General features: G+C 46.6%; 1 protein-coding gene across 2 annotated transcripts in view; it reads right to left on the bottom strand.

Moving 5' to 3' along the window:
- Nucleotides 1-12194, bottom strand: part of dhrsx (dehydrogenase/reductase (SDR family) X-linked) — a 242398-nt gene that overhangs the window by 191701 nt on the left and 38503 nt on the right. Inside the window, exon 1 of one of the 2 annotated variants that reach the window (XM_078402051.1) lies at nucleotides 4811-4895. The exons of the other annotated variant lie outside the window; for it this stretch is intronic. The gene's annotated coding sequence lies outside the window, so the exon portion shown is untranslated. Of the gene's footprint in view, nucleotides 1-4810; nucleotides 4896-12194 lie in introns of those variants that run through there. 2 annotated transcript variants of the gene reach the window in all.

The following is a 12194-nucleotide window of genomic DNA, read 5'->3' as shown; positions in this document are numbered from 1 at the left end:
GCTGAGCCACCGGGAGTTCAGGTTGGTTAAGGAGGACTAAGTAAAGGTGTTGAGCGAAACGATCGTCGAGCCTACGTTTGGTCTCGCCGATGTAGGGAATTTTATATCTGGAACAGCAGATACAATAGATGAGGTTGGAGGAGGTGCAGGTGAACCTCTGCCTCACCTGGAAAGACTGTTTGGGTCCTTGGATGGATTCGAGGTGGGGGGGGGGGGGAGGTAAAGGGACAGGTGTTGCATCTCCTGCGGTTGCAGGGGAAAGTGCCTGGGGAGGGCGTGGTTTGGGTGGGACGGGACGGGTGGACCAGGGAGTTACGGAGGGAACGGTCTATGCGGAAAGCAGAAAGGGGAGGGGATGGGAAGATGTCTTCGCCCGCCTCGAATCGCCAGGTGAAGCCAGTAAAGTCCGATCAAAGGTAGTCCCAGGATCACCAATGAGGTAAACGTAGAAAATAGGTGCAGGAGTAGGCCATTCAGCCCTTCGAGCCTGCACCGCCATTCAATATGATCATGGCTGATCATCCAACTCAGTATCCCGTACCTGCCTTCTCTCCATACCCCCTGATCCCTTTAGCCACAAGGGCCACATCTAACTCCCTCTTAAATATAGCCAATGAACTGGCCTCAACTACCTTCTGTGGCAGAGAATTCCACAGATTCACCACTCTCTGTGTGAAAAAAAACGTTCTCATCTCGGTCCTAAAAGACTTCCCCCTTAACCTCTAGATCGACCAGGACTGCTCTCTGGTTGCGGTAGGGTGGTCCAGTTGCCTGAAAACTAGAATCTCTGTGGAAACTGAGTAAAAGCACCCAGATATAGATGCAACCTCCCCCTTCTACTGACTCCATTTACACTCCACCAGGCTACCAGCATAATCGAGGAACAGTCCCACCACGGTCATTCCTTCTCCCCTCTCCCATTAGGCGAGAGGTACAGAAGAGTGAAAACTCCTTAGGTAATAAGGAATAGGAGTAGAATTAGGCCATTCGGCCCATCAGGTCTATCTCTCCCTCCTAACCCCATTCTCCTGTCTTCTCCCCCATTAACCCTTGACACCAGTACTATATCTCCTCTATTACAATTTTCCAGTCCTAATAAATTTTATATTAACCCAAAAGTTTTTTTCTGTTTCTCCTTCAACTTATGCTACCTGACCTAATATTTCCAGCCTCCATCGTATTTTGTTTAAATAGGACTTTACCCTTCTGAGAATACAAAAAAAAAAACTATAATGGAATACTTAAACGTTTTCCATAATTTTTAGTAATTCAAAGTAATCCGTTCCGAAGAAAGAGAGGAAAGAAAAGTTATACTTCCGTTATTTTTGTCTTGTTATCTCGGCTGTAACTAGTGTGATGGGTGATCAATGGTCAGTTTGGGCCTAAGGGCATGTATCTTTCAATCAATTAAATCAATAAGCTACTAAGACCCCACTCTATATCCAGTAAATAAAGCAGCTCAACATCAACTTTTTTTTCTTTTGATGAAGCATCTTGGGATATTTTTAGCAAATTATAGGTGCTACATAAATGAAAGTTACTGAAATGCCCTTTGCAAATGAGGATGAGTAAAGTGAACATACTTTCAGGAATCTATCATCTGTGGAATTCTCTGCCTCAGAAGGCAGTGGAGGCCAATTCTCTGAATGCATTCAAGAGAGAGCTAGATAGAGCACTTAAGGATAGCGGAAAGCAGAAAGGGGAGGGGATGGGATGGGAAGATGTCTTCGCCCGCCTCGAATCGCGGGGCTTGGGTCGGCCCGCCGCGGACCTTTCACCGTCCGGCGCGGCCAAAAATAGGCAGCGGGATTTTTCTCCGCCCGGCGGGGGCTTCATTGTCGGGAGCCCCGACCGCCCCGATGTGGCAACTCCAACAGCCTGACCGTGGGAAAAGACGGCAGGGGAAGAGAAAAGACATTCTGGCCTTCCATCACAGTGAGGAGGTGACTGGAGGAGACTCACTGTGATGGATGTTTCTTTTGTTTGGTGTTGGTTTATGATTGTATGTGTTATTGCATTTTTATTGATTATTCTTATTGGTCTTATTGTTGAACTGCGGGAAATCTTTCATTTCACTGCACATTGATGTGTATGTGACAAATAAAAGACTATTGACTATTGACTATTGATGTGTCCAGTAATATAAGCCATCGCACGTCGAGCTATTATACCGGAGAGACGGGTTTACTCTGTCTGTCGTTCTGGGCTGGATATTTACAGCAGGGCGGGATTCTTCTTTTCATTCTAATGAGTGTTGTGATTCCTTACTTCAGACTTTCCCTTTCTGTTGCTGCTTTTCTTTGTCAGAATGTGGAGACTGACACTGTGTTACTGCTCCACAGGCAACGCTGTACAGAACGTCTCTGAGCGTCGCAACTGTGTGTCAGAAGAGGCTCCTGTCAATGTCCCCACAACTGTTCACAGCCGACACACAATAGATGAGGATTACATTTGCAGGAGACCGCAGCTGCTTATGACTCAGCACACGACACGAGGCGGTGTTCCACTCCAGTCTGGTCTGAAAACTCAGCTCTGTTCAGTTTAGTTCATTGACAATTCTTCTCCAGTTGTACAGGGACCTGGTGATACCACGTCTGGAGTAATTTGTACAGTTCTGGTCTCCTAATTTGAGGAAGGACATCCTTGCAATCGAGGCAGTGCAGCGTAGGCTCACGAGATTGATCCCCGGGATGGCGGGACTGTCATATGAGGAAAGATTGAAAAGACCAGGCTTGTATCTCGCTGGAGTTTAGAAGGATGAGAGGGGATCTTATAGAGACGTACAAAATTATAAAAAAAGGACTGGTCAAGCTAGATGCAGGAAAAATGTTCACAATGTTGGGGTTGTCCAGAACCAGGGGGCCATATTCCTAGACTAAAGGGGAGGCCGTTTAAAACTGAGGTGAGAAGGAACTTTTTCACCCGGAGAGTTGTGAATTTGTGGAATTCTCTGCCACAGAGGGCAGTGGAGGCCAAGTCACTGGATGAATTTAAGAGAGAGTTAGATAGAGCTCTGGGGGCGAGTGGAATCAAGGGATATGGGGAGAAGTTGGGCACAGGTTACTGTGGATTGTGGATGATCAGCCATGATCACAATGGATGGCGGTGCTGGCTCGAAGGGCCGAATGGCCTCCTCCTGCACCTATTTTCTATGTTTTCTAAGTGCAGCGAGGTACAGTGAAAAGCTTTTTTGTTGCCCGCTAGCCAGCCAGCGGAAAGACAATACATTATTATAATCAGGCCATTCGCAGTGTACAGATTCAAGATAAGGGAATAACGTTCAATGCGAGGTGAAGCCAGTAAAGTCCGATCAAAGGTAGTCCCAGGATCACCAATGAGGTAAACGTAGAAAATAGGTGCAGGAGTAGGCCATTCAGCCCTTCGAGCCTGCACCGCCATTCAATATGATCATGGCTGATCATCCAACTCAGTATCCCGTACCTGCCTTCTCTCCATACCCCCTGATCCCTTTAGCCACAAGGGCCACATCTAACTCCCTCTTAAATATAGCCAATGAACTGGCCTCAACTACCTTCTGTGGCAGAGAATTCCACAGATTCACCACTCTCTGTGTGAAAAAAAACGTTCTCATCTCGGTCCTAAAAGACTTCCCCCTTAACCTCTAGATCGACCAGGACTGCTCTCTGGTTGCGGTAGGGTGGTCCAGTTGCCTGAAAACTAGAATCTCTGTGGAAACTGAGTAAAAGCACCCAGATATAGATGCAACCTCCCCCTTCTACTGACTCCATTTACACTCCACCAGGCTACCAGCATAATCGAGGAACAGTCCCACCACGGTCATTCCTTCTCCCCTCTCCCATTAGGCGAGAGGTACAGAAGAGTGAAAACTCCTTAGGTAATAAGGAATAGGAGTAGAATTAGGCCATTCGGCCCATCAGGTCTATCTCTCCCTCCTAACCCCATTCTCCTGTCTTCTCCCCCATTAACCCTTGACACCAGTACTATATCTCCTCTATTACAATTTTCCAGTCCTAATAAATTTTATATTAACCCAAAAGTTTTTTTCTGTTTCTCCTTCAACTTATGCTACCTGACCTAATATTTCCAGCCTCCATCGTATTTTGTTTAAATAGGACTTTACCCTTCTGAGAATACAAAAAAAAAAACTATAATGGAATACTTAAACGTTTTCCATAATTTTTAGTAATTCAAAGTAATCCGTTCCGAAGAAAGAGAGGAAAGAAAAGTTATACTTCCGTTATTTTTGTCTTGTTATCTCGGCTGTAACTAGTGTGATGGGTGATCAATGGTCAGTTTGGGCCTAAGGGCATGTATCTTTCAATCAATTAAATCAATAAGCTACTAAGACCCCACTCTATATCCAGTAAATAAAGCAGCTCAACATCAACTTTTTTTTCTTTTGATGAAGCATCTTGGGATATTTTTAGCAAATTATAGGTGCTACATAAATGAAAGTTACTGAAATGCCCTTTGCAAATGAGGATGAGTAAAGTGAACATACTTTCAGGAATCTATCATCTGTGGAATTCTCTGCCTCAGAAGGCAGTGGAGGCCAATTCTCTGAATGCATTCAAGAGAGAGCTAGATAGAGCACTTAAGGATAGCGGAGTCAAGGGGTATAGGGAGAAGGCAGGAACGGGGTACTGATTGAGAATGATCAGCCATGATCACATTGAATGGCTCGAAGGGTCGAATGGCCTCCTCCTGCACCTATTGTCTATTGTCTATTTTCATCTCCGTCCATTGATTTCTCTGAGTTTTTAACAATAACAATTATCAATAATAACATTAACTATCATTGCAATTGCGATTTCGTTCTTCAATTTACCTCCGTTATTTTTGTCTTGATTGTGTAATTTCTGCTGAAACGTCAGTCTATCTATCATGGTCAGAGTGCTGCATTGTTGCCTCCTGTTAAATGAAAGGCCTGCTATTAATTCAGAGGGTGGCATGGTGGCATAGTGGTTTAGCTGCTGCCTTACAGCGCCAGAGAGCCGGGTTTGATTCTGACCATGAGTGCTTGTCTGGTACGTTCTCCCCTTAACCTGCGTGGGTTTTCTCCGAGATCTTCGGTTTCTTCCCACTCCCCAAAAACGTGCGGGTTTGTAGGATAATTGGCTCGGTATAAAATGTAAAATTGTCCCGCGTGTGTGTGTGTGTGTGTGTGTGTGTGTGTGTGTGTGTGTGTGTGTGTGTGTGTTTGTGTGTGTGTGTGTGGGGTAGCGTTAGTGTGCGGAGATCACGGTCGGCGCAGACTAGGTGGGCTGAAGGGCCTGTTACCGCGCTGTATCTCTAAACTCGGGCGGCACGGTAGCGCAGCGGTAGAGTTGCTGCTTTACAGTGAATGCAGCGCCGGAGACTCAGGTTCGATCCTGACTACGGGTGCTGCACTGTAAGGAGTTTGTACGTTCTCCCCGTGACCTGCGTGGGTTTTCTCCGAGATCTTCGGTTTCCTCCCACACTCCACACTGACTTGGATGAAGGGATTAAAAGTAACATTAGAAAAAATTGTAGATGATACAAAGCTGGGTGGCAGTGTGAACTGTGAGGAAGATGCTATGAGGTTGCAGGGTGACTTGAACAGGTTGTGTGAGTGGGTGGATGCATGGCAGATGCAGTTTAATGTGGATAAGTGTGAGGTTATCCACTTTGGTGGTAAGAATAGGAAGGCAGATTATTATCTAAATGGTGTCAAGTTAGGAAAAGGGGACGTACAACGAGATCTGGGTGTCCTAGTGCATCAGTCAGTGAAAGGAAGCATGAAGGTACAGCAGGCAGTGAAGAAAGCCAATGGAATGTTGGCCTTCATAACACGAGGAGTTGAGTATAGGAGCAAAGAGGTCCTTCTGCAGTTGTACAGGGCCCTAGTGAGACCGCACCTGGAGTACTGTGTGCCGTTTTGGTCTCCAAATTTGAGGAAGGATATTCTTGCTATTGAGGGCGTGCAGCGTAGGTTTACTAGGTTAATTCCTGGAATGGCGGGACTGTCATATGTTGAAAGACTGGAATGACTAGGCTTGTATACACTGGAATTTAGGATGAGAGGGGATCTTATTGAAACATATAAGATTATTAAGGGGTTGGACATGTTAGAGGCAGGAAACACGTTCCCAATGTTGGGGGAGTCCAGAACCAGGGGCCACAGTTTAAGAATAAGGGGTAAGCCATTTAGAACGGAGATGAGGAAAAACCTTTTCAGTCAGAGAGTTGTAAATCTGTGGAATTCTCTGCCTCAGAAGGCGGTGGAGGCCAATTCTCTGAGTGCTTTCAAGAGAGTGCTAGCTCTTAAGGATAGCGGAGTCAGGGGGAATGGGGAGAAGGCAGGAACGGGGTACTGATTGGGAATGATCAGCCATGATCACATTGAATGGTGGTGCTGGCTCGAAGAGCCGAATGGCCTACACCTGCACCTATTGTCTATTGACAATGATAGGATGTAGTAGGAGACAGGAAGACAGTGGGAAAACTGGGAAGGGGGAGGGGAAAGAGAGGGACAGAGGAACTATCTGAAGTTAGAGAAATCAATGTTTATACCACTGGGGTGCAAGCTGCCCAAGCGAAATATGAGATGCTGTTCCTCCAACTTGCGGTGGGTCTCACTATGACAATGGAGGAGGCCCATGACAGAAAGGTCAGACTGGGAGTGGGAGGGGGAATTGAAGTGCTGAGCCACCGGGAGTTCAGGTTGGTTAAGGAGGACTAAGTAAAGGTGTTGAGCGAAACGATCGTCGAGCCTACGTTTGGTCTCGCCGATGTAGGGAATTTTATATCTGGAACAGCAGATACAATAGATGAGGTTGGAGGAGGTGCAGGTGAACCTCTGCCTCACCTGGAAAGACTGTTTGGGTCCTTGGATGGATTCGAGGTGGGGGGGGGGGGGGGAGGTAAAGGGACAGGTGTTGCATCTCCTGCGGTTGCAGGGGAAAGTGCCTGGGGAGGGCGTGGTTTGGGTGGGACGGGACGGGTGGACCAGGGAGTTACGGAGGGAACGGTCTATGCGGAAAGCAGAAAGGGGAGGGGATGGGAAGATGTCTTCGCCCGCCTCGAATCGCGGGGCTTGGGTCGGCCCGCCGCGGACCTTTCACCGTCCGGCGCGGCCAAAAATAGGCAGCGGGATTTTTCTCCGCCCGGCGGGGGCTTCATTGTCGGAAGCCCCGACCGCCCCGATGTGGCAACTCCAACAGCCTGACCGTGGGAAAAGACGGCAGGGGAAGAGAAAAGACATTCTGGCCTTCCATCACAGTGAGGAGGTGACTGGAGGAGACTCACTGTGATGGATGTTTCTTTTGTTTGGTGTTGGTTTATGATTGTATGTGTTATTGCATTTTTATTGATTATTCTTATTGGTCTTATTGTTGAACTGCGGGAAATCTTTCATTTCACTGCACATTGATGTGTATGTGACAAATAAAAGACTATTGACTATTGACTATTGATGTGTCCAGTAATATAAGCCATCGCACGTCGAGCTATTATACCGGAGAGACGGGTTTACTCTGTCTGTCGTTCTGGGCTGGATATTTACAGCAGGGCGGGATTCTTCTTTTCATTCTAATGAGTGTTGTGATTCCTTACTTCAGACTTTCCCTTTCTGTTGCTGCTTTTCTTTGTCAGAATGTGGTGTCTCATTCACACTGTGTTACTGCTCCACAGGCAACGCTGTACAGAACGTCTCTGAGCGTCGCAACTGTGTGTCAGAAGAGGCTCCTGTCAATGTCCCCACAACTGTTCACAGCCGACACACAATAGATGAGGATTACATTTGCAGGAGACCGCAGCTGCTTATGACTCAGCACACGACACGAGGCGGTGTTCCACTCCAGTCTGGTCTGAAAACTCAGCTCTGTTCAGTTTAGTTCATTGACAATTCTTCTCCAGTTGTACAGGGACCTGGTGATACCACGTCTGGAGTAATTTGTACAGTTCTGGTCTCCTAATTTGAGGAAGGACATCCTTGCAATCGAGGCAGTGCAGCGTAGGCTCACGAGATTGATCCCCGGGATGGCGGGACTGTCATATGAGGAAAGATTGAAAAGACCAGGCTTGTATCTCGCTGGAGTTTAGAAGGATGAGAGGGGATCTTATAGAGACGTACAAAATTATAAAAAAAAGGACTGGTCAAGCTAGATGCAGGAAAAATGTTCACAATGTTGGGGTCGTCCAGAACCAGGGGGCCATATTCCTAGACTAAAGGGGAGGCCGTTTAAAACTGAGGTGAGAAGGAACTTTTTCACCCGGAGAGTTGTGAATTTGTGGAATTCTCTGCCACAGAGGGCAGTGGAGGCCAAGTCACTGGATGAATTTAAGAGAGAGTTAGATAGAGCTCTGGGGTCGAGTGGAATCAAGGGATATGGGGAGAAGTTGGGCACAGGTTACTGTGGATTGTGGATGATCAGCCATGATCACAATGGATGGCGGTGCTGGCTCGAAGGGCCGAATGGCCTCCTCCTGCACCTATTTTCTATGTTTTCTAAGTGCAACGAGGTACAGTGAAAAGCTTTTTTGTTGCCCGCTAGCCAGCCAGCGGAAAGACAATACATTATTATAATCAGGCCATTCGCAGTGTACAGATTCAAGATAAGGGAATAACGTTCAATGCGAGGTGAAGCCAGTAAAGTCCGATCAAAGGTAGTCCCAGGATCACCAATGAGGTAAACGTAGAAAATAGGTGCAGGAGTAGGCCATTCAGCCCTTCGAGCCTGCACCGCCATTCAATATGATCATGGCTGATCATCCAACTCAGTATCCCGTACCTGCCTTCTCTCCATACCCCCTGATCCCTTTAGCCACAAGGGCCACATCTAACTCCCTCTTAAATATAGCCAATGAACTGGCCTCAACTACCTTCTGTGGCAGAGAATTCCACAGATTCACCACTCTCTGTGTGAAAAAAAACGTTCTCATCTCGGTCCTAAAAGACTTCCCCCTTAACCTCTAGATCGACCAGGACTGCTCTCTGGTTGCGGTAGGGTGGTCCAGTTGCCTGAAAACTAGAATCTCTGTGGAAACTGAGTAAAAGCACCCAGATATAGATGCAACCTCCCCCTTCTACTGACTCCATTTACACTCCACCAGGCTACCAGCATAATTGAGGAACAGTCCCACCACGGTCATTCCTTCTCCCCTCTCCCATTAGGCGAGAGGTACAGAAGAGTGAAAACTCCTTAGGTAATAAGGAATAGGAGTAGAATTAGGCCATTCGGCCCATCAGGTCTATCTCTCCCTCCTAACCCCATTCTCCTGTCTTCTCCCCATTAACCCTTGACACCAGTACTATATCTCCTCTATTACAATTTTCCAGTCCTAATAAATTTTATATTAACCCAAAAGTTTTTTTCTGTTTCTCCTTCAACTTATGCTACCTGACCTAATATTTCCAGCCTCCATCGTATTTTGTTTAAATAGGACTTTACCCTTCTGAGAATACAAAAAAAAAAACTATAATGGAATACTTAAACGTTTTCCATAATTTTTAGTAATTCAAAGTAATCCGTTCCGAAGAAAGAGAGGAAAGAAAAGTTATACTTCCGTTATTTTTGTCTTGTTATCTCGGCTGTAACTAGTGTGATGGGTGATCAATGGTCAGTTTGGGCCTAAGGGCATGTATCTTTCAATCAATTAAATCAATAAGCTACTAAGACCCCACTCTATATCCAGTAAATAAAGCAGCTCAACATCAACTTTTTTTTCTTTTGATGAAGCATCTTGGGATATTTTTAGCAAATTATAGGTGCTACATAAATGAAAGTTACTGAAATGCCCTTTGCAAATGAGGATGAGTAAAGTGAACATACTTTCAGGAATCTATCATCTGTGGAATTCTCTGCCTCAGAAGGCAGTGGAGGCCAATTCTCTGAATGCATTCAAGAGAGAGCTAGATAGAGCACTTAAGGATAGCGGAGTCAAGGGGTATAGGGAGAAGGCAGGAACGGGGTACTGATTGAGAATGATCAGCCATGATCACATTGAATGGCTCGAAGGGTCGAATGGCCTCCTCCTGCACCTATTGTCTATTGTCTATTTTCATCTCCGTCCATTGATTTCTCTGAGTTTTTAACAATAACAATTATCAATAATAACATTAACTATCATTGCAATTGCGATTTCGTTCTTCAATTTACCTCCGTTATTTTTGTCTTGATTGTGTAATTTCTGCTGAAACGTCAGTCTATCTATCATGGTCAGAGTGCTGCATTGTTGCCTCCTGTTAAATGAAAGGCCTGCTATTAATTCAGAGGGTGGCATGGTGGCATAGTGGTTTAGCTGCTGCCTTACAGCGCCAGAGAGCCGGGTTTGATTCTGACCATGAGTGCTTGTCTGGTACGTTCTCCCCTTAACCTGCGTGGGTTTTCTCCGAGATCTTCGGTTTCTTCCCACTCCCCAAAAACGTGCGGGTTTGTAGGATAATTGGCTCGGTATAAAATGTAAAATTGTCCCGCGTGTGTGTGTGTGTGTGTGTGTGTGTGTGTGTGTGTGTGTGTGTGTGTGTTTGTGTGTGTGTGTGTGGGGTAGCGTTAGTGTGCGGAGATCACGGTCGGCGCAGACTAGGTGGGCTGAAGGGCCTGTTACCGCGCTGTATCTCTAAACTCGGGCGGCACGGTAGCGCAGCGGTAGAGTTGCTGCTTTACAGTGAATGCAGCGCCGGAGACTCAGGTTCGATCCTGACTACGGGTGCTGCACTGTAAGGAGTTTGTACGTTCTCCCCGTGACCTGCGTGGGTTTTCTCCGAGATCTTCGGTTTCCTCCCACACTCCACACTGACTTGGATGAAGGGATTAAAAGTAACATTAGAAAAAATTGTAGATGATACAAAGCTGGGTGGCAGTGTGAACTGTGAGGAAGATGCTATGAGGTTGCAGGGTGACTTGAACAGGTTGTGTGAGTGGGTGGATGCATGGCAGATGCAGTTTAATGTGGATAAGTGTGAGGTTATCCACTTTGGTGGTAAGAATAGGAAGGCAGATTATTATCTAAATGGTGTCAAGTTAGGAAAAGGGGACGTACAACGAGATCTGGGTGTCCTAGTGCATCAGTCAGTGAAAGGAAGCATGAAGGTACAGCAGGCAGTGAAGAAAGCCAATGGAATGTTGGCCTTCATAACACGAGGAGTTGAGTATAGGAGCAAAGAGGTCCTTCTGCAGTTGTACAGGGCCCTAGTGAGACCGCACCTGGAGTACTGTGTGCCGTTTTGGTCTCCAAATTTGAGGAAGGATATTCTTGCTATTGAGGGCGTGCAGCGTAGGTTTACTAGGTTAATTCCTGGAATGGCGGGACTGTCATATGTTGAAAGACTGGAATGACTAGGCTTGTATACACTGGAATTTAGGATGAGAGGGGATCTTATTGAAACATATAAGATTATTAAGGGGTTGGACATGTTAGAGGCAGGAAACACGTTCCCAATGTTGGGGGAGTCCAGAACCAGGGGCCACAGTTTAAGAATAAGGGGTAAGCCATTTAGAACGGAGATGAGGAAAAACCTTTTCAGTCAGAGAGTTGTAAATCTGTGGAATTCTCTGCCTCAGAAGGCGGTGGAGGCCAATTCTCTGAGTGCTTTCAAGAGAGTGCTAGCTCTTAAGGATAGCGGAGTCAGGGGGAATGGGGAGAAGGCAGGAACGGGGTACTGATTGGGAATGATCAGCCATGATCACATTGAATGGTGGTGCTGGCTCGAAGAGCCGAATGGCCTACACCTGCACCTATTGTCTATTGACAATGATAGGATGTAGTAGGAGACAGGAAGACAGTGGGAAAACTGGGAAGGGGGAGGGGAAAGAGAGGGACAGAGGAACTATCTGAAGTTAGAGAAATCAATGTTTATACCACTGGGGTGCAAGCTGCCCAAGCGAAATATGAGATGCTGTTCCTCCAACTTGCGGTGGGTCTCACTATGACAATGGAGGAGGCCCATGACAGAAAGGTCAGACTGGGAGTGGGAGGGGGAATTGAAGTGCTGAGCCACCGGGAGTTCAGGTTGGTTAAGGAGGACTAAGTAAAGGTGTTGAGCGAAACGATCGTCGAGCCTACGTTTGGTCTCGCCGATGTAGGGAATTTTATATCTGGAACAGCAGATACAATAGATGAGGTTGGAGGAGGTGCAGGTGAACCTCTGCCTCACCTGGAAAGACTGTTTGGGTCCTTGGATGGATTCGAGGTGGGGGGGGGGGGGGGAGGTAAAGGGACAGGTGTTGCATCTCCTGCGGTTGCAGGGG

Source organism: Rhinoraja longicauda, chromosome 7 (assembly GCF_053455715.1).
Source record: "Rhinoraja longicauda isolate Sanriku21f chromosome 7, sRhiLon1.1, whole genome shotgun sequence".
NCBI lineage: Eukaryota > Metazoa > Chordata > Chondrichthyes > Rajiformes > Arhynchobatidae > Rhinoraja > Rhinoraja longicauda.
The sequence above is the reverse complement of the archived record's forward strand: the minus strand, read 5'-3'. Positions and strand labels throughout refer to the sequence as shown.